Source organism: Symphalangus syndactylus, chromosome 9 (genome assembly GCF_028878055.3).
Source record: "Symphalangus syndactylus isolate Jambi chromosome 9, NHGRI_mSymSyn1-v2.1_pri, whole genome shotgun sequence".
Lineage (NCBI taxonomy): Eukaryota > Metazoa > Chordata > Mammalia > Primates > Hylobatidae > Symphalangus > Symphalangus syndactylus.
The window spans coordinates 43577475-43599820 of record NC_072431.2 but is presented as its reverse complement, the minus strand read 5'-3'; the positions used below and the strand labels follow the sequence as shown (position 1 = coordinate 43599820).

General features: G+C 41.8%; 1 protein-coding gene across 3 annotated transcripts in view; it reads right to left on the bottom strand.

Annotated features, from left to right (window-relative positions):
• ACVR1 (activin A receptor type 1) overlaps nt 1-21733 on the bottom strand; it is a 107077-nt gene extending 85344 nt beyond the window's left edge. The window contains exons 1-2 of one of the 3 annotated variants that reach the window (XM_055292062.2): nt 21620-21733; nt 256-430 (exon numbers count right to left, since the gene is read on the bottom strand). The gene's annotated coding sequence lies outside the window, so the exon portion shown is untranslated. Of the gene's footprint in view, nt 1-139; nt 431-2952; nt 3095-21619 lie in introns of those variants that run through there. The other 2 variants (XM_063646018.1, XM_055292063.2) reach the window with 2 other exon arrangements.
• Nucleotides 21734-22346: the final 613 nt, after the last annotated feature.

The following is a 22346-nucleotide window of genomic DNA, read 5'->3' as shown; positions in this document are numbered from 1 at the left end:
AAGAATAGCTGTGCAGATCCACCCAACAAAGCCTACTACGAAGGCAACGCCAGAACTAAGAACTATTAGGCTGGTCCTAATTTTCTTATGTTGGATTCATATAAAAAAACAAAATAATCATTTGTGGCAAAGAATTTACCCTGTAGATTTGATCTCTGCCAAAGAGTATTAAAAGAAATGATTTGTTGAAGTGGCTGCACTGCTGATTCTGGCAATGCTGTTCTGAGAGCTCCTGGGTAAAGCTGACTCAGCTACCTTAACGCAGGCTCCTGGTCACATCTGCCCACAGTCCTTCAAGCCACGTGCCCTCGTTCAGAGCTTCTCTCACTCTGGTCACTGGGGTACTCGGGGAGTAGAAGAGCCGTTCCTGGGATTATGAGTTCTCCAGCAGCTCTCACTTTGGCAGTGTGATGCTTACCAATGCTCCAGGCTGCAGAGGGAAAGAAGAAAGAAAACCAGTTAAGCAGAAGAAAATCCTGCAGTTGTGAATGTGGTGGCTAAAGGAAGTGCACATTTGGCACATTTGGCACGCCTTTCAATTAGGACCACAAAACAAAGCTGATCTACAAGTGCGGCAAATACAGAAAAGTTTGAAAACACTGATAGGAAGAGTGTGCAGGTTATGGATCTATACTGGTCTTTAAATATTTTTCTGAACACAAAAACCAGTAAGATCTGCAGTCAGCACATTCCAAAAATCAAGTTCTTTTAAAGCCTATACACTATGTACTCTAGCCCTTTCCTCTCTTTCCCTTGCCACACACAAAATCAAACAAAAATTTTGACCCTGCATGTACTAACTATTGTGTGCATTTGAGGGAGGCGGATCACGAGGTCAGGAGTGTGAGACCAGTCTGGCCAATATAGTGAAACCCCGTCTATACTAAAAATACAAAATTAGCCGGGCGTGGTGGCGTATTCCTGTAATCCCGGCTAGTGGGGAGGCTGAAGCAGGAGAATCGCTTGAACCTGGGAGGCGGAGGTTACGGTGAGCCGAGACCATGCCATTGCACTCCAGCCTGGACAAGAACGAAACTCCGTCTCAAAAAAAAAAAATAAAAAAAAAAAATTTGAGCAGTACAAACTATAGAAAAGTCTTTCTCCCGTTCCAAGATCCCTGGCCCCTCCTAGAGGCATCCAGTATACCAGAGTAACCAATTTCTTGTATATCCACTCAAATATATCTGATTTTGGTCTATTTTCAAGCAACAATCTCTGGCATAGACAGATCTGGTTCAAAGGCTCATAAAACAATGGTGGGGAAGGAGTACAAAGCGGAAGGGAAGAGGAGGGGAGCTCTAGATAACTAATAAAAAAAACCCACCCAGGCCCCATTTTCCTTTAGGAAGACTTGAAAAACATCAACATTTGCCAAAGGAAGAGGAAATTTTTATTAGAACCAAACTTTCCCATTCAAATAGTTAAGTAACACAAAACACTGAAGAACTTACTGCCTTCAGAAAACAGCACCTTTTTTTAACCTCAAGGAACATTTTGCCAAGAAAATCTTCACGTAAATAAATCTAAGCAGAAAACAAGCCCCAAATGCAGCATTCTGTAATAATTATGGGGAAAAATCTTCCCATCCACCTTGGAATTCGAGGGAAATGTTTTACAGATACTATCAAACCGTTCCTCACTTCAGCTTAAATTGAGGCTCACAATCTACTTGAAAAGAAAATCTAGACATGTAACAGGCACAGTAAGAATAAGATACGTAAAACTATCTTCCATAGGGAGGTCAACCAGAAATTTGTCTTTTTCTGCAATCACTTAGCAAAGTGAAAGAGCAAAAATGCATTTCTAAAGTGGGCATCCTTAAAAACAAACTCATCAGCTGAGCAGCACCCGCAAACCCTTGAGTTTCAGAACAAACTGTTGAAATACTGGTATTTTCCAAGATGCTGGGGCCAGGGAAATCTGGCAGGTTCACACTAAAGCTGCTTTCCCCTCTGCCAAAGACTAACTGCATTTTAAGAGGAGGCCAGTGTTCAGCTGTCCTGCCTAGGGTCAACCATGTCTTTAAGTGAGAGTTACTGTATTGGTAGGAAGAGGTTTAGATAAGCCAGAAAATAAACACTGGTACATATTTTTCTGATTCTCTTTTTAAAAATCAAAGACTCTTTTTTTTTTTTTTCTCATTATAAAGGTGCTTCTAATTTGCCATCCAACATCCCAGCCCCATCATCTTCACTGCATGGAATTCCTTCTCATCCTTCAAGACAGTGTCTGGGTTCTCCTGCCTCTGTCCAGTCTTCTCTAAAGATTCTTATATTTCCCAGATCTTTCTAATTCCCCTGGTATTTATATTCTGTATAACAAACAACCTAGCACTTAATTCTCTGCCATACACTGGGTTTCTCGAAACTAGTTCAAAACTAGGTAAAGATCACATATTATTCTTCAGTATTTAGCCCTCTTTCATGATACTTAGCATATGCTTGGTGCTCAAGAGTTAACTAGATAAAAATTAAATCTCCAAGTTAAATATAATTTAACATTTGTTTCAAAATTCATTGGGCTCTCAAATAAACCATGGACTGAAATCAAAACTGTGGTGTACTATAAGAAAGACAACGTTGGTAAAATGGGAAATAACGTGTTGAACTGGATACTTAACTCTTCAAATGTTCTACTTGGCACCATTTCCCCACAAATACCCTTCATATCAATAGGCAAGCTCGGCACACCTGAAAGGTAGCTAAAAACTGTTGTGTTCAAAATCCCAAGAGGGACTGAAAATACAAAAACCAACTCCCCAAAAAGATATACACACTAATTAAAATCAGTGCTATTGTTCAGGCACAGTGGCTCATGCCTGTAATCCCAGCACTTTGGGAGGCCAAGGCGGGTGGACCACCTGAGGTCTGGAGTTCAAGACCAGCCTGGCCGACATGGTGAAACCCTGTCTCTACCAAAAATACAAAATTAGCCTGGTGTGGTGGCAGGCACCTGTAATCCCAGCTACTCGGGAGTCTGAGGCACGAGAATCGCTTGAACCAGAAGGTGGAGGCTGCAGTGAGCCAAGATCAGCGCCACTGCACTCCAGCCTGGGCAACAGAGGGAGAATCTGTCTAAAAAAAAAAAAAAAAAAAAAAAAAGTCAGTGCCATGAAATAAATATCTATATAGTAAACTCTCTAGCAGATTTTCAAAAACCATTCATTGAGCTGAGTTTTTTTCCAAACATTTAGCCAACTTATTTTGCAATGGAGTTTCAATTCTTGGCAGCTAATCAAGCTGTGTAAAAGTCTGACCCTAAAGGGTCAAAGGCACATTCCTGTGCAGGGGGTTGGAGGATGACTATGAAGAAGGAGAAGGAAAATCCAATCAAATTTTCTAACTCTAATTTTGGGCATTTAACATTACAGTACAGTTTTCTTTAATCCAGTTTAAAAGAACATGCACAGTTTCTTAAAAGTTGTTGCAATATGATGGGACCTGAGTAACAGGCAAGCATAAAAAGCACTTAAAATCAAACAAGCTCTTGGCAGTCCACACAGCAGCTAAGCAACAGGGAAAAGAAAAAAAATCAAGACAAGTTTTCTCAGCTCTTTAGTTACAACCATATCCTTGGCTTCTAGAAACTGTGGCTTCTAAACGTTGCAAATCCTTACCCTTTCAAGAGCCATTCCATACTCTCCCTGTCTGTTCACCCAGCCCATAAACCAAATCAACCAACGTGTATCTTGCTGTGGAATTGCCATTAACCAGAACTACTTCAAAAAGCAGGATATGGTAGCAAGAACATGGACTTAGGAAGCAGCCAAACTCAGTTTTCCAAACTATTAAATGTGACCTCTGCAAATCATTTAACCTCTGAGTTTCAGTTTCCTTTTCCATGAAATGGGGTAAATACTGCCCATCTAGTTACTAATTATAGCAGCTATCATTTAGTGAGCTCTTAGTTCTATAACTGTGTTAACCATATTACTCGCATTGTCTGACCTAATCCTAACAATGAAATTGAGAGGTTATACTATTCCCAAATTATACATAAGAAAATGTGAATGACCATGAGAAATGGGAATTTCCAGGAAAGTCTCCAGAATATATTGTTCTTAAAATACTTCCATTCTTTACTAATTATTTAGATATCCAAAAACATTGTTAAATGGGAACTATCACACTTAGTAGTATTTACAAAGAAAATGCTAGTGAACATTATTGGATGTTACGCCAGTAGCGGGCAAAATCCAGCCCACAGTCTGGATTTGTAAATAAAAGTTTTACTGGAACAGGCACACTTGTTCATTTTAAGTATAGTCTACGACTGCTTTCACATTGAAATGGTAGAACTGATAGTTGTAACAGAGTCCGTACGGCTTGCAAAACCTAAAATATTTACTATCTGGCCCTTTAGAAAGAGACTTTGTTGACCACTGCAATAACCTACATTCAGATCTACAAGCAAATTAGCAGTACTACACAGACTTGTATGCTGAAGTCACCAATTTAAAGACTCAGTTTACTTCTAAAACTTATTTCTTGCAATACCAAGCGTAGGATATGTATAGCGTATGCTATGCATATAAACTTATTTTATTTGCAAGGATGACACATCGATGATAGTAGCAGATTGGGCCACAAAGACACATTTTTAACATGGCAACAGCGAGAAGAAATCATGACCCATTCTCTCCCACATGCTCCTATCCTGCACTGGCTCCAAAAAAGGTGGATCTTATCCTTCAACTCTGCAAGTCAGCTTTTCCTGTTCTTGCTTCCAACTTGACATCAGTGAATTCTTTCTACTGTCATTGTGTTGACTCATGCAATTCTCACAGGAGAATTATAACACTTTTTCCCATTTACCTCATAAGTGATTTTTCTAGGGATTTGGAAAAACATATATATTTCCCAAGAAATCCTGAGAAGGAATTCTGCGACAGAAACACTGTTCTCTCCAGGTGTATATCTAGAGACAGAGTAGGAATCAAATATGTTAGACTTCTAGAGAATGAAGAAAAAAAAGCTGGGGAAGGAGGGCAGGGCATGAGAAAAAACAAAATCTCCAAGATGTTTTAAGGAAAAGATTCAGGTCTGCCTTACAGCCTAGAAAGACGACCAGGCCAAAGTGGAAATACAGTAAAGATGGGTTTTCCTAATGTTTTGGCCGAAATATTAGAGCACCTTTCTCCTCCAGAATTTAAAGTACAATTTGGCTAAGACAAAAGGGCCCGCTGTGGTTTACTTAATTACACAGTGTAATTAAGTACCAGACTACACTTCTAAAGATAATCTGCCTACACTCTGTAACCTCGAAACCCTCAAGTGAAGTGGTTTGGTGGTCCATCAAAATCCCTTTCATCTGTCCAGCCAAAGATTCATTTACTCCTGCCAGAAATATAAAGTAAGGGAATCAAGGAGAAAACTTGAGGCAACAAAGGCAGTAAGTGGGCTACAGTAGCATAAAGAAGGTTCCATGCTTGAATCAAAGGGTTCCGAGATGGATCTCAGCCCTGGCCCATGTAATCTTTTCCGGCAAAACAGGCATCATGACTCCCTTGCAGAGCTGCCACGTATGAAGTACACGGCACTCAGTGGATGCTAATAAATGGTAGCTAATGTTGTAAACTCAATATTTAAGGAGCAGCTATAAGAACAGAAGTGATGATTACCAGGGTTGAATTATTAGGTTGAATCCTATGCAGTTGCTGAGATTTGACCATTTTGACTCATCAAAATAGCAATTTAGGGCCAGGCACGGTGGCTTATGCCTGTAATCCCAGCACGCTGGAAGGCCAAGATAGGAGGATTGCTTGAGCCCAGGAGTTGGAGACCAGCCTGGGCAACATGGGGAGACCCCATCTCTACAAAAAATTTAAAAATTAGCCAGGCATGGTGGTGCACACCTGTAGTACCAGCTACTCAGGAGGCTGAGATGGGAGGACTGCTTCAGCCCAGGAGCTTGAGGCTACAGTGAGCCATGTTCACGCCACTGCACTCCAGCCTGGGCAACAGAGCAAGACCTTGTCAAAAAAATAATAATAAGTAACTTTGAAATAAATATTACAAAGGGCTCCACAGGAAGCCTGAAAAGAGAGAACATGAAAGACTAATATCCCAATACTCATTCTTCCACTGGTGGTGACTTAGAAGAAATCCAGACACCAAACAGGAAGGCTACAGACTAAAATAGAATACCCCCTTAAGTCAACTTCTCACCAGATATGAGGTGTGACTTCAGAGAAGATCAGATTCCACAATACAGACACACATGCACTCCTCACTCATAAGCAACCCATATCACTCACTGCTTTCTCTTTTTTTTTTTTTATTTTATTTTTTTGAGACGGAGTCTCACTCTCTCAACCAGACTGGAGTGCAGTGGCAGAATCTCCACTCACTGCAATCTCTACCTCCCAGGTTCAAGTGACTCTCCTGCCTCAGCCTCCTGAGTATCTGGGATTACAGGCATATGCCACCACGCCTGGCTAATTTTTGGTGGAGATGGGGTTTTGCCATGTTGGCCAGGCTGGTCTCGAACTCCTGACCTCAAGTGATCTGCCCACCTCAGTCTCTCAAAGTGCTGAGATTACAGGAGTGAGAGATTACCAAACCCAGCCACTCCTTTCTCTCTCTCTTCTTTTTTCCTGCTCTCTCCCTTTTCTATCCTGATTTCTTTCCCTATGCAAGGCCCACTGAAATCTTTGATTAACCACTTTAGGAAGGAAATAAACACAGCCTTTCTGGTTAACTGATGTTACCAGTTACACAGGAGGCCTTTCTATAAGCCTTTTAGAGCAGCTAGTAGCTCAATATAGACATCCAATGGATCCATCACACTTTCCCCCTATTTTTCTAATTGTCCTTCATTTTTTTCAAGTCCCATCAGCCTTCACCCAGTTAACAGGTCTGTGGTGGTTCCACAGAGTCAAATCAATTCCTGAGTGAGAAATGAGTTTCATGACAACTCACTAGGCCAGGGGTCCCCAACCCCCAGGCTGTGGACGGGTACTGGTCCATGGCCTATTAGGAACCCAGCCGCACAGCACGAGGTAAGTGGCTGGCAAGTGAGCATTAGGCCTGAGCTCTGCCTCCTATTACATCAGATCAGTGGCGGCATTAGATTCTCAGTGGAGCGAACCCTATTGTGAACTGCACATGTGGGGAATCTAGGTTGCACACTCCTTATGAGAATCTAACTAATGCCTGGTGATCTGATGTAAACAGTTTCATCCTGAAACCATCCCTCTTCCTCCCCACTACTCCATTCATAGAAAAAATGTCTTCCATGAAACCAGTCTGCTGTCCTAGGCTAACCCCAAGTAGCTTTATTCCAGCTAATATGTACATCTCCAAATGGTTCTCAGCGAAGAATCAGAGCATCTTGAGTGAAGAGGGATAGAGAACAAGTGGAAGAGAAGAAAGGAGGAAACGGCCACTTCTTCCATTCCCCCAACACACGACTCCCTAAACAGAATCAGACTTCTCTGGTAATTAGATCGCCTTTCTCTGTTTGGCTCAGCTTTCATGTGTGTACACCCCATTGCAGCAGCGCTCCAGCTCTCCTCATTACCATGAGACATCCGTGTTGTAACTGTTGTCTGGCAGGAATGTGGTAATCCTTGGTGATTACACTCACACATAAGACTATACAGGCTTTCATCAGCTCATGATCTCAGGCACTTTTACAAGAGTTCGCAAGACTGCCACCCACCAGGCCAGGACCAGATTTTCTGGTTTTCTAATGGAGTGTCTGGCATTTTGTTTCTCCTAGGCTGTACTATTTACCTTCACTAGACAGATATTTAGCAAAACTTCAAAGAGGAGCCTCTTGAAAGTAGGAACTCTGTGGATTCAATGTGCTGCTATATCTCCAGTGCCTGGTCTAGCATCATGCCAAACTACTTAAATATTTGTGGCGTGAATGAAGTTTAAAATTATAGAAAAAACAGGCTGAGCACAGTGGCTCATGCCTGTAATCTCAGCACTTTGGGAGGCCAAGGCAGGAGGATTGCTTAAGCCCAAGAGTTGGAGACCAGCCTGGGCAATACTGTGAGACGTCATCTCCAAAAAATTAGCCAAGCATGGGTGGCACATACCTGTAGTCCCAGCTATTCATGAGGGTGAGGGGGGAAGGATTGCTTGAGCCTGGGAGGTGGAGGCTGCAGTGGGCTATGGTCACACCACTGCATTCCAGCCTGGGTGACAGAGTAAGACCCTGTCAAAAAAAAAAAAAAGAAAGAAAGAAAAGAAAGAAAAAGAAAGAGAAGGAAAGGAAAGGAAAGGAAAGGAAAGGAAAGGAAAGGAAAGGAAAGGAAAGGAAAGGAAAGGAAAGGAAAGGAGGAAGGCAGGAAAAGGAAGGAAGGAAGGAAAAGAAAGGAAGGAAGGAAGGAAAAGAAAGAAAAGAAAGAAAAAGAAAGAAAGAAAGAAAACAAAAAGCATTAATAATTTCAAGCTCATAAACTTGGTTAAGAAAAAGAAACTTCTCTATCACTAAATGGCTAAATTTCTACCCTAGGCTTAAATTCAAAGCAGTAGCAGAAAGTACCAAATACCTTCCTGCAAGTATTTATGTTATTACCAACCTAAGAAAAATTTTCACCAGATCACACTTCCTATTTATGATTGAACAAGAATAAACTGAAAAAAAGACAATATTATTTTTTATTATTTGGTTCTATTTATTGTTTGCCCACCAGCATATAGGCATTTCTAAAGCTAGTCTAGAAACTGCTTGCCCACTGTGCAGAGAGAACAAGGTAACAAGCAAAAAAACAAAAGAAAACAAAATCCAATGAAGTTAGGGAAAAAAGAAAAGAAAAATGAACAATGTTTTATGTGGCCTCATTTTCTCATTGATTTTGTGTGTGTATATACTACATACCCATAATTATGTCAGAGAAGCCATGAATTGTATAAGTGTTTGCCAGTCTTGTAATGAGTTAATCTGAAAAATTAACCTGCACACTTCTTGAAGAGAAAAATAGCCTCTTATTTATCTTTGATTGTATAATAATTAGGGTAGTATCCCTTCCATACTAACTAGTCAACAAATACTTGTTGGCCTATGAACAGTGAGTTAATTTAAAATAAGATTAAAGTCAAGAATTTAGGCAACTCTCGGTCTACCGCTGACTTGGTGGTCTTGAGCACTAGTGTCTTTCAGCTCAGCTCTGTCGTCTCTATGGGACTGAGCAGGGAGTCATCCAGGTCGATGGAGATAACACTGAACTGATGAGCTAGACATGCCCCCTGCACCACTGCTGTGTGACACTCAGAAGTCAGTAACCCTTCTCACTCACGCTTCTCTGTTATCCTTTTATCCTAACTATAAAGAGAGAGCAGTGGCCCAAGTCACTAAGTTTCCTTCTCACTCAAAGATTCTGCTTAGATATTTCTTTCATGATTGTTACCAGGATTCCTCAAGAATTATGCTAACAGCAAGGGGTATTCTTTAATTAAAGATGCCTTTTTTGGGCCAGGCATGGTGGTTCACACCTGTAATCCCAGCACTTTGAGAAGCCGAGGTAGGCGGATTGCTTGAGCCCAGGAATTTTCTGGGCAACATGGCAAAACCTCGTCTCTACAAAAAAATACAAAAGGCCAGGCGCAGGGTCTCACGCCTGTATTCCCAGCATTTTGGGAGGCCCAGGCAGGCGGATCACCTGAGGTCAGGAGTTCAAGACCAGCCTGGCCAACATGGTGAAACCCTGTCTCTACAAAAATACAAAAAAAAGTAGCCAGGCATGATGGTGGATGCCTGTAATCCCAGCTACTCAGGAGACTGAGGCAAGAGAATCGATTGAACTTGGGAGGTGGAGCTTGCAGTGAGCCGAGATCACGCCACTGCACTCCAGCCTGGGCAACAGAGCAAGACTCCGTCTCAAAAAAAAAAAAAAAAATTAGGTGGGCACAGCAGTGGGTCCCTGTAGTCCCAGCTACTTGGGAAGCTGAGGCAGGAGGCTTGCTTGAGCCTGGGAGGCAGAGGCTGCTGAGATCATGTCACCGCGCTCCAGCCTGGGTAACAGAGCAATAGCAAAACTGTTTCCAAAAAAAAGACAGCTTTCCAATCTACCTCTGTACTGAGATGGCACCCAACCCACTAATTAAAGAAAAAATGTAAAAATAACATAACACTTTTTATTTAATTTAGCAGTTTCATTCTTAACTCAGAGATTAGTTTGTTTTTTTGTTTGTTTGTTTGTTTTTTGAGACAGTCTCACTCTGTCGCCCAGGCTAGAGTGCAGTGGCGCAATCTTGGCTCACTCCAACCTCTGCCTCCCGGGATCAAGCGATTTTTATGCCTCAGCCTCCTGAGTAGCTGGGATTACAGGCACCCGCCACCATGCCCAGATAATTTTTGTATTTTTAGTAGAGATGGGGTTTCACCACATTGGCCAGGCTGGTCTCGAACTCCTGACCTCAAGTGATCCACCCACCTCGGCCTCCCAAAGTGCTGGGATTACAGGCGTGAGCCACTGTGTCTGACTGAGGTTTGCTTTTAATTTAATTTGCTCACCAATCAGTTGCTCTCCAATTGAAGGATAACTGAGTAAGAAAATGTACAAACAGAAGTAGAGTAACGGTGGGCCTACCAAGAACAGTCTCTCAAGGGAGCAAAAGAATACATCCAGGTTCCCAAGACTAAAAGCATCCTGTCCATGTCACCCACCAGCCCAGATCTACTAATCTTTCTTTATGTCCTATCTTCTGCAATGGAACCACTGAAGAATCTTGTAGACAAAGCCAGAAACCAAGTTCGCCTTACAAACCCCATTGCTGCCTACATCCCAGCCCAGGACCTCTCCCCCGAGCAGCGCCCCAACTGACTCCTTCATGGTCTCCTCTACATCCCTGCCATCAGTGTAGTAAATCATTCACTGAGTAACACTCACTAGTGCCTCTCCTCTGCTTAAAGCCATCAATGGCCCTCCTAGCTGGTGTAGATTTCCTGATTTTCATCATCTGGCCCCAGACATCTCCAACATCATGGAGTTATCATCTCATAGGTACCCTCACCCTAATTGTATCTTACAGCTCCCTGAGGACACTATGACCTTGTTCACCTTCTGCCTTTGCACTTGTCTGCCTGAAATGTCTTTTTTCATCTGGCAAACTCCTATGCTTCAGGATCAGCCCCAGCATCACCTCCCAAAGCCCCCATGTCTACATCCTGTCTGAAATATTAACACATGCCCCCTCATCTGTTGTTCCCAAACTTAACTATTGTGGCCCTTAAAAGTGCATTTCAATTTTTAAATTTTACTATTTCCCTGGTGAGTCTGTGGACTCCTCAAGGTAAGTAGTATTTTTCACCTCTGAAACATCAAGGATAGTCATATAAATAATAGGCCAAGAGGCTGGGCGCAGTGGCTCACGCCTGTAATCCCAACACTCTGGGAGGCCAAGGCAGGTGGATCACCCGAAGTCAGGAGTTCAAGACCAGCCTGGCCAACATGGTGAAACCCCATCTGTACTAAAAATACAAAAATTAGCCAGGTGTGGTAGCAAGCCCCTGTAATCCCAGCTACTTGGGAGGCTGAGGCAGGGGAATTGCTTGAACCCAGGAGGCGGAGGTTGCAGTGAGCCGAGATCATGCCATTGCACTCCAGCCTAGGTGACGAGCAAACTCCGTCTCAAAATAAAATAAAATAAAAGGCCCTTAATAAATGTTGATAATAAATGGTGTACCCTGATAATGGATTCAAAGCAGAAAAGATACCATCCAAGAGAAATATGAACAATTTAAAAAATGAAAAAGAAATAATTATGCTAATGGAAAAAAAGGAGGTAGACCTACTGGAACCCATTTTCAGTGCTGTCATGGCTTTTAACTCAAAGTAAAAAACAAAACAAACTTCCCCAAACCCTGAGTTATAGACACAGAGAACTACCAATGTTTCTGATTTCATACAAAAAGACAATGTGTAAACTAAGTGTATATACTCAACCACAGCTTCCTCGTGACTTACATTTGAAAACAAAGTATTACCTACTCTAACATTTTAGGACATAATCTTTTTTCTAAATTTTATATACACACACAGAGAGAAAACAAATCTTGAGAACAATACTTATATACCATGCTAACAATGTAATATTACTGGAAACTAAATTGTTATCAATAAAATGTAAGAAGAGAGATGCTTTGTTTCACCAAAAAAAAAAAAAAAAATGTAATTTTTTCCCAGAGAATTATTCCCAAGATGGTCACTTGGACTCATGCCCCCATACAATTCCCATGGCTAAGCTCTCACTGGCTGGCCTGCTTCCAGATGTTGTCAGTCAAGGTGACTGAGGGAGCTAAAGTAGGAAAAAGAAGTGTTCTTCCTCTCACCATAACAATATTACATTTGCTACATTTTTTGTCTTAGAAACAGGGTCTCACTCTGTTGCTCAAGTTGGAGTGGAGTGGCAGAAACATAACTCACTGCAGCCTTGAATTCCTGGTCTCAAACAATTCTCCCACCTTAGCGTCCCAAAGCACTAGGATTACAGGAATGAGACACCACACCTGGCCTTTACCTTCTTAAAGGTTTTTCCCCACCCCACTACCCATTTTCTCAGTCCCAGCCTGTTTATATCACACTGGGAAGAAAAGACAAATAACACACATTGCTATATAATGTTATTCAATTTACTTTAATAAGCACGAAAAGGTAACAGAAAGGAGGCAATGGCCAAAGACAAATGTTAAAGAAAAGAGTAGGAAGATCCAAGGAATAATAAATGGCTGTTATTAGCATTTGCTGGCTGGGATCACTTTTACACATGAAATCGCTTAATGAGTGAGTCATTTGAACTCATGACTGCACTGAATCATTTCATGTGTTCAAGCAAACCTGCAATGAAAATAACCCAGAAGTCTTGAGATGCCAGTGAGTCTCCACTCAAAATAATGAGGGTGGCAGATCTACCCTAGAAAAATCGAAAAACATAAATAGGTGCTTAGAAAACAATTTTAAATACTATTGTTTTCATAAAACAAGTGGGCAAAGTAAAGTGAGATTTTTTAGTTTACCAAAATTGGGACTGGGTTAAAATTTCAAAAGTTGAGAATTCACTGTTCTGGAGGATTCTGTGAGAGTCAACACTGGTGTCTACTCTGTGCCCACTGCAGGGTTGGGCCAGGAACTGGTTTCTACCCTCACTCAGTTCACAGGATGATCAGGAAAGCCCAATCCTTGGCTTCTACTCCAATAATGTCAGCTTTAAAATTAGTCTTACATGCTAATAGTTTCTCTGTCAGGGTGGTGAAAATGTTCTACCACTAGATAGTGGTGTCAGTTGAACAGTTCTGTGGCTACACTAAAAACCACCGAATAGTACATCATAAAAGGGTGAATGTTTTTGGTATATGAACTAACTCAATAAAACTGTTATTTTAAAAATCGGTTTGAAAGGTCTTTTTTGTACAACTTAGACCTCGAGTACATGCTGGGCTGTGCCTCTTCACCACCTGGACATAGCTTGTCTCCCAGTTAATTTTTGTGAAAAGAGCAAAAGCTCTGGAATCACACCGCTTGAGGAATGAACCTAGGCATGTTACTTCCCAGGCACTGGTATCTTAAGCACATTACTCTCTGCCTGTGTCCCATCTATAAAACAGGCAGACACCACCCCCCAATCAGATGAGAACTACTACTGGAAACTGCAAATCACCGCCAACTTCAGACTAACATTAGTAAATGGCAGATAATTAAAATGAAACAGCTCTACCAAAGGACACATGAGGTATCAGAAGAAAATAACAGGAAAGACAAAAATGAGAAAGGATGATGGCAAGTCAAGAGTCAGGACTGAACCCAGCCTACCTGGAATCCTCTTTGGGATTCCAGTGATGCTTTGGAGTAGGAGTGATATGGGGTGGGAAGATGGGGATGGGTCTGCTCCCAGAATTATGTGCTATTATCAAGACGACCTTGTCTATGATACATAAATCTCTGGACTCTTTAATGCAAGACCTTTTATATGAGTCACCACAAAACAGAGACATTTTCTATACTTTACTCTCCTCAAGTGTCACTCAGCATTCAGTCCACTAATGGAATTTTAGCCTCTTGATTTGGGTTACTATTAATTAGAACATACAGCTTTGCATCAGGATTCATTTTTTAATAGATTAATTCTACAACATAAAACATGCCTGAATTTGACTGTGTTAGGAGTCTTTTCTTCACAAGCCTCAAGATTTCACACCTGTGATTAATTTACATAAGCACAGGTTGAACCATCAGCTTTCTGATCATTTGTGATACTGCAACTCTTAGGAAGCAACTTACCCGACAATTAATACGAACAATCTACATTTATCATCAATAACCCAAATTCCCAGAATTTGGGCCAGAATTTCTAATGTGAAATTAATTCTTCATAGCCATTTTAACACCATACTCATTTCAAATGTGCTCTATTTATCTAAGCAACAATGAAAGGAATATGTGTGTATAAACACACACATATATCAGCCTTTGGTCACACATTTCTACCTTTCAAAAGCAATTCAAGAAGAGCTAGAGACTAGCAAATTGTCAGCCCTATCCTTCCTCAGGTAGAGGTGATACTACAGCCAGCTGAATTCTCTCAGTAAAAGTTCCTCCAGAGACCAATAAGTTAACAAACTTGTCTCCATACTGCACAGGTTGGCTTCCTGTATCTTTGCATCCCTGATGTCCAGCATATACTTGAGCTCTGTGGACTGAAGAGGAAGGGCAGACAAGCATTACCCAAAACCCCAGGGTTAAAGGACTAAATGAGCCCAGTTGTTCTCACCCTTGGCTGTACATTAAAAGTGCCTGAAGAGTGCTCTCTGGTGGAAATGGAGGATGGCCATTGTCCCAACTCTCCAGGTGACTCAAATGAGCAGCTGGGAGTTGAGTATCACTGAGAGAGACATGGTAAGAAACAGTTAATACTTTCAGGATTGCTTCAATATGACAGGACATGAAAGTACAACACACATATAAAAAGGAAATAAAACGTTAGCAATTGTCTCTGTTTACCATTCACACTGTCAACAATTACGAGAAAAATTCAACTGAGTTTCAGGTCACTAAACCTTAGTCCATTTCATAAACATTTGTCTACCTGATTTTGTTTTTTTACTTTCAAATCCAAGAGGGAAATGATAATCTTCTGTAAGTTTTAGAATGGCTTACTTTCTAAAACTGTCAGGAAGGAAAAGGCTAGCTCCTGTTAGTTTTAATTTTGAATGCATTAAGTATTGGTGGAGGTAACTCTTAGATAACAGCTTTTTTAAAAATCCATTTTAGTTGTTTCATGTGCAGCACTTTTGTTGGTTCTGCCAGCACTGCTGTGCACTCAGGCTTAAGACAACACATACTAGCATGAATTCAACTGAGTCTCTTAGAACTTCTAACCAAATTTAGACTGGTTTAACACAACCATGAGGTATCCTTCCAGTTTTTTAATAATACTTTGGACATACAAAGGGCAGGTCACATACATGTCTAGAAGCTATTCTCTTTTAAGTATAATTTTGGATTAAATTTAAAATCACCTGTCGCCCAGGCTGGAGTGCAGTGGCGTGACCTCGGCTCACTGCAACCTCTGCCTCCTGAGTTCAAGCGATTCTCCTGCCTCAGCCTCCTGAGTAGCTGGGATTACAGGCGCATGCCACCATGCCCGGCTAATTTTTTGTATTTTTAGTAGAGACGGGGTTTCACTGTGTTAGCGAGGATGGTCTCGATCCCCTGACCTTAGGTGATCTGCCTGCCTCGGCCTCCCAAAATGCTAGGATTATAGGCGTGAGCCACCATGCCCAGGCTGGTAATTTTTTTTTTAAGAGGCAAATAAATGTGAATGCTCCGCAGAAGTAGGGGCATTCCAGGGTTGAAAAAAGCTTCCATATGTGAATATGCTCTTTCTCTAGAGGTAGATGCGTAGGTCCCAACTGTGGGGTTTATTGTATTAATACATCAAACAGCAAGAATAGAGAGCTATATATATCACACACACATGGGCCATTTATACTGCCATTTCTCAAATACAGTATGAATTCATGCAGATGTATATCAAATAAATAAATGTATTCATATATACATATATAAAAACATATAGTATATGACTATATATATTCAATCCATGCTATGGTCTAAATGTTTGTATCCTCTCCAATTCATATGTTGTAACCTTATCACCAATGGGATGACATTAGGAAGTGAGGCTTTTGGAGGTGATTAAATCATGACAGCAGGGCCTCATGGGATGAGCGCCCCTGTGGATTTAGTCCCCTTAAAAGAGAGACCCCAGATAGCTACCTTATCCCTTCCACCATGTGAAGACAGAGCAAGAAAATGCCAGCTATGACCTAAGAAGCCCTTGCCAGACACTGAATCTGCCAGCGCTTTGATCTTGGGCTTCCCAGCCTCCAGAACTGTGTGAAATAAACGTCGGGTCTTTATAAGCTACACAGCCTCTGGAATTTTGTCATAGTAGCCCAAATGGACTAAAACAATCCATATGGACTAAAAATGCAACTAAAACCTTTAGTGAGGGTCCTGATGGTTCCTTTTTAGGAAACTGCCAGCGCTCCACATCCCACCACATCCCATGTGTCCTCAACCACTATGCCCGCTTCCTCCCCTACACCGTGGTTAAAACCCAGAACTGAGCCAGTTAGAACTGTGGTCCTGCCACGCGCTACCTTTAAGGCCTCAGGAGCTAACTTAATGTGCCTCATTCCCTTCATCTGAAAAATTTCGATTAAAAATTATACCTGCCTCACAGAATTATCCTAAGAATTAAATAAGTTAATATATGTAAAGCACTCACAACAGAACATGATATAAGCACCATTAAAGGGTAAGTTATTAATATTATTGATGCTCTTATAACCATAATGCTGACTTTTGTGATACTCATTTTTTTCCTTTTCTTAACACTTTTTCTTTTTCTTAATAGTATATTTTACTAACTAAAACATACAGTTCTTTGACTTGCCTTTGAGTTCCATTTTTTTTTTCACTCTGAAAGACATAATGGAACGCATGGGAGAGTATTGTGCTGAATCAGCTCCAACGTATGTCAAAATTTCTTTACCTCAATAATGAATAATAAATTACTTAGCAATACTCACAATGGACTCCAGCGTAGCTCTGCCCCACAGCAGGGCTGAAAACCAGTGGTTAAAAACAAGGATCTGTTAACCAGTAGGGTTTATTGACAGAACAAAGGGAAACCTTCACATTGATAACCAGTATGCAGATTACATCCTCCAAGCATCCTCTAGTGAACAGAAAACAGAAAGCAAGTCACCGCCAAACAACCAGCCAACAACCCTTTAATTTAATATACTCTACTGTTCTTCATCAATATGGATGCAGACAAGCATCTATCAGGAATACCATGGAGCCTTTCAACTACTATGAAATGTAAAAATGAAAACCAAAGTGTTATACCTGGAATTCACCCAAATCTTTTAAACATATAAAATTAACAGTGACGACCTGACATTTAGAAAAAGACAAGCTGGCACAGTAATGCATGCATGACATGTCAAAGGCCATTTAATATCTAATATTCATCATGGGGAGTCATATTTCCACAGAGCAGGCTCCCTACTTTGCCGTGTAAATTAAAACTGTGTCAGAAGAGGCAAATACTTTTTTTGGAAATGCCTAACATAAAGGCTTTATCTGTAAGAACAAGGTTTGCCCATGACCTTACTTTGCCATCTTTAGTGATGAGAGAAGAAACCAGGCTTGAGATACTGTGGCCACTGGCCACTTGGTGTGGCCTGAGAGTGAGAGGTCCGCAGCCAAGAACCTTGAGACAGCTCACAATCCACATGGGGTTTCCAAAAAGGAAACACAGGTTGTACCTAAAAGCATTCCTTATTGCTCCTCCCTACACATTTTATCCACCACCTTATATCTGCACACAAAGTCCTCCATTTCAGGAAGGAAACCTGGACAAGCGTCACTCCCAGCTGAGCTCTTCGCCAGGTACTTTTCTCTAGATTCATCTCCTCCAGGGTGCTTGGATACCCACCCTTGTTCTCCCCTCCCATGGCTTTGCCAACCAGGAAATCATCACCACCTTCTGACAACAGAGGACTTTGTCTTCTTTAGCACTGAGTCCCCAGTCCCTACCGGGGTGCCTGACACAGTGAGCACACTCAAGGGGGTGTGCTGCAAGATAAATGAATGTCTCTCCTCCTCTATGAAGCCTTCCAGGATGTATAAGGCTTCCAGAATTTAAAAGTAGTGTGTGCCCTTACCCCATAACACCAGCATTCTGAAGGGCCTAGATAAAGAACACTCCATCTCCTCTTCTAGATGTCTACTGTAATTAGGAGGAATAAATACCAGATGAATTGGTTCATGTCCTGTGCTTCATTACATCTGCAACCATGAACAGAAGAACAGACTTTGCAGCCTTGAGTAAATGAGCTCCTTAAGATTTACGTTTCTTTCGCCTGTAAAATGAGGCTACAGATACCTACTTCCTAATATATATAAAGTTCGTAGCACAGGATGTGGCACAAAGATAAACACTCAAATATCTTTTCCCTTCCCCATGTATACTATGAATAAAAGTCAAAGTAATTTAAATTTTACACTCACGTGTAACAGAGGCAGACCTAGGTAATCAGCTCATCTCTCTTTTGAATTTACAGGGATGCTTTTCTAAACCACTCAAACAGCATGTCTTTCTTTCCCTTTGGAGATCAAAAGATTTACCTGACCATGAGACAGTAAGTTCCCAAAGTCAGGTCTGCACACAGCCTTACCTGGCCCACAGTCACAGAAGAGAGCTTCACTCAGAGAACGGGTTCAGGAAGTACATATAGAATGAAAGCTGACTAAAGCAAGCCTTTGCCATTTTCCATTATCTTCTAAAATGAGATGCTTTTTTTTAAAAAACTGTTTTAAATTTTTTAATTTAATTTCGAGCATGGAAATTTAAAGATATTTGAGGGAAAATAGAGCAGTACATCTGTGATAAGTGACTGTTCTGTCAAACTTTAAGGACTGTAACCCTTAGATACATTTTATACAAAATAACAATTTCTATTGTCACAAACTCAAAGGAACCCAGACAAACAGGCTTGGAAACTACCAGCCAACTTCATTCTGTGAGTAACCATTAAGTTTTAATCAGACGTGGTTCAATTTCTGGAACAGTGAGCATTAAGAGGGGCTCATCAAGGAAAATGGGCAAAAGTAGGAGGAGAAGGAGGAGGAGGAGGAGAGGAGGTGGTAGAGAACAAAAGAACTGCCCCCCAAGCCAGTCATTGAACGTGGACTCTTGACTCAAATTCTCTGCCCCTCTTTGCAGCTGTTGTCTCCTGCAGTTGGCACGAAGCGTTGCCAGTCTGGGACCGGCTTCCAGTGAGGACAGCATTGTTTTATTGGCTACTTAGGCAATGCACACACCATTAATGGAGTTTTTATCTCTCCATTTTCCTGTCAGTACAGAACCAGCCAGTCTGACTCTGTTATTATCATCAAGAAAGCTTTTTCCCCCCTCCCCACACATACTCTTTAATCCAAACAACATCTGGGAACTTCAGCCTCTATCATGTAAAAGCGAAACAGATTTAGAGGGAGAGCAGGAGAAAGTACAGTTCCAGCCGCACTGAACAACAAACGAATTCCAACAGGAGAACTAACCTTGAGCCGCCCAATATCTCTGAAACGCTATTCGCTTCAAAAAGGCAAGGTACTTCCCGCTGCATTGCTTTAAACTTCCGATAGACCCTTGCTATCAAGAGGTGGGGGAAAAAAAACAACCCATGGTGACAAGTTGCTTATTGTACAAAGAAAAACAAAATATTGGTACTGTTTTCCTAGAAGGGAAGTCCTGTTATGAAATAAAAGTCAAGAATAATATTTAGGTGATTTTTTTAAAGAATGTCTTTTTTTTTCAAAAAGGAAAAAACAATAAAGACCCTTTAGCAGACATTACTAGTAAGTACTTCTCCAGTGTACAAACTATTAGGAAAAATGTGGCGCCATTAAACCCAGAAAATATGTCCTCCTGTAACAGACAGCTGTCTCCTCTGTAGTTTAAGTGTGCTTTCTGCTTAGCTCATGCTCCATGAGTCATGGAATCAATACAGGAAGCACACAGAGCCAGCCACACTGCAGATTCCGAGGAGGGTCAAGCCACACAGCTCCTCTGTTCCTCTCCTCTGCTTGCTGCATGGCTCTTCCAAGTATGTATATCTGGGGAGAACGCACAACCCCATTTCTACTTCATGTTTAAACCTGCCTCATAAGGTCTCCAATCCTGGTCCTTTCAGCATTGTTTCTAGGTAAGTAGAACCTAAAAATTACAGCACTCCAACATGCAGGTGTCAAGTAATCCATCCTGCCCCTCAGCCCCACTCCTTTCTGAGTTTTCTGCAATGCATCAATAACTATACTTAGGTTAGAAGGGATTTACTTCCCCAGAAATGCTCATCACCCAGTAGAAGACACAATCAGAACTGAACATCTGAGTGTCAGCAAAGGTTAATGGTTTATTTTTAATTTATTTATTTTTGTTCCATTCAGCAAAACAGGGGAAAATCACTAACTGTCTGAGCCACAGGCTCCTGCTCACTGGAAGCTGTGCCCAGAGCCCCTTGCAGTCTGTTGTTAATGACAGTCTCAGTAACCTGATCCTCTCACAGTGGGAGACTTGAGTAAGCACTGGCCTCTTTCGGGTCTCACCTTTCTATTGTCCCACCCTGCAGGGCCAGCTGTTTCTGACAGCCAAATTGCTGCATGCTAAGCAATGAATGCTGTCAGAGAAGGAATTCTCATTTCTATAATGCATAGGCCTCCATGGACAAATTATACAGCTTATGGTGCTGGCTGCAGGATGCTGCTCCAAGCTTGAAGCACTGCCAAAACGAAGCCTGTCCTCCCCTCTCCCCAGCCCCAGGCTGACAAGACAGTCACCCAAAATGAATCTGAGTGGCCCAGGGAGAAATGGAACACGTGTTTTCGGAGACAAACAAAACATATGTTGAGAATAGCTGTCCAGCGACACTCTTTGATGTAATGGGGTACAGGGAAAGCTAATTGATCTAATGTCACACCATACAACTCCCAGGCATGGCATCCACTACGACCTACTGTAATCTAATACCCTGTAGTGAACATCCCAAGGGCATCAGGAAAATCACTGGCTCCCTGCTTCTGGGGGATGCCAGACTTACCCAGAAACCACACAAGAACTTAGTACTTTTTGAGAACCAAGCAACACTGTATGAGGTCCCAAGAACAGTGCTCTTTTATGAGAATGAAAGTCCCCAATGTGTGCTTCATGGAATCATCTGTAGAAACTCTGTGCTTCCTCAGTTCCTCCCCCTCTCCTTCTCAGCAACAACTCCTGAACTGGGTCTGGGATACACCCCCTCCTATTCTGCATGCTGAGGTGTGGCTGGAAACCAATCGTCACACTGCACTGGATTCTAGGGTGTGACGTGACCTGAGCCCACCCAATCAGAGTGACTCTTGGGATTTTACAGGAACTACTAGAAAAGAAAGTGTGATTTTCTCATTATACTTGAATGTAGGATATGCCATAGCCATTTTCCTACCATGAAACGAGAACCTGCTGAGAATGGAACTGACAGAAGAAGTGGAGGGGAAATAATAGGGCTCTAGGGACACTGCTTGAGCCCTGAGTCAACCCAGATCTAAAACCTGTTTTACCCTGGACTCCATAGAATGGCAGCCATTCCATGTTCATCTTATTAAGGCTCGTCTGAGTTGGAGTTTTCCATCACCTGCAAACGCAAACGAACACATAAATTATCACTCTACCATTAGAGCATCCAGGAATCAACATAAATACGCATATCATACATTGCTATGAAAGCAAGAAAAAAGTTTTCCTTTCTTGGTTATTTCTTGTGAGAACTTACTTTTTCACCTTTTCCTTCTAGTCCGTATACCTTAATGTGAGCTAAAAGTGCAAAGTGTCACCTGATCTTGGCCATTTTTGCAAGGCAAATCTAGATATTTGACGTGAACCCAGAGAGATGAGGAAGCTAAATTCATGACCTGTTATAAATCTTAACCTGACATGGCACATGTGGAATAAAGAAAGTGGACTCTGGTTAGCGAGTGGTCCATCAGCTCCATGTCCGTGAAGCCAGCTCAGAGAAAGGCCAGGAAGCCAGCATGGGGGCAGGGAGCACCTGCTCTCCGGCTGGGTTCAGGTCAGCCAAAGCACAAGCACCTGCAGGCGGTGAGCTGCCAAGGCCATCACGCGCCACATCCTGCAGCCGTCCACTTTATCATTAACTACTGTCTGGCCAGCAAGGGCAGGGTCCGCTTCAAGAACACTGGGAACTTTAAGGCAGGAGGCATATTCAGAACCATGGTGGGCTCACAGCCACTCACTACAGACTATAAATAGCCTCCTGGCTGTGATCCC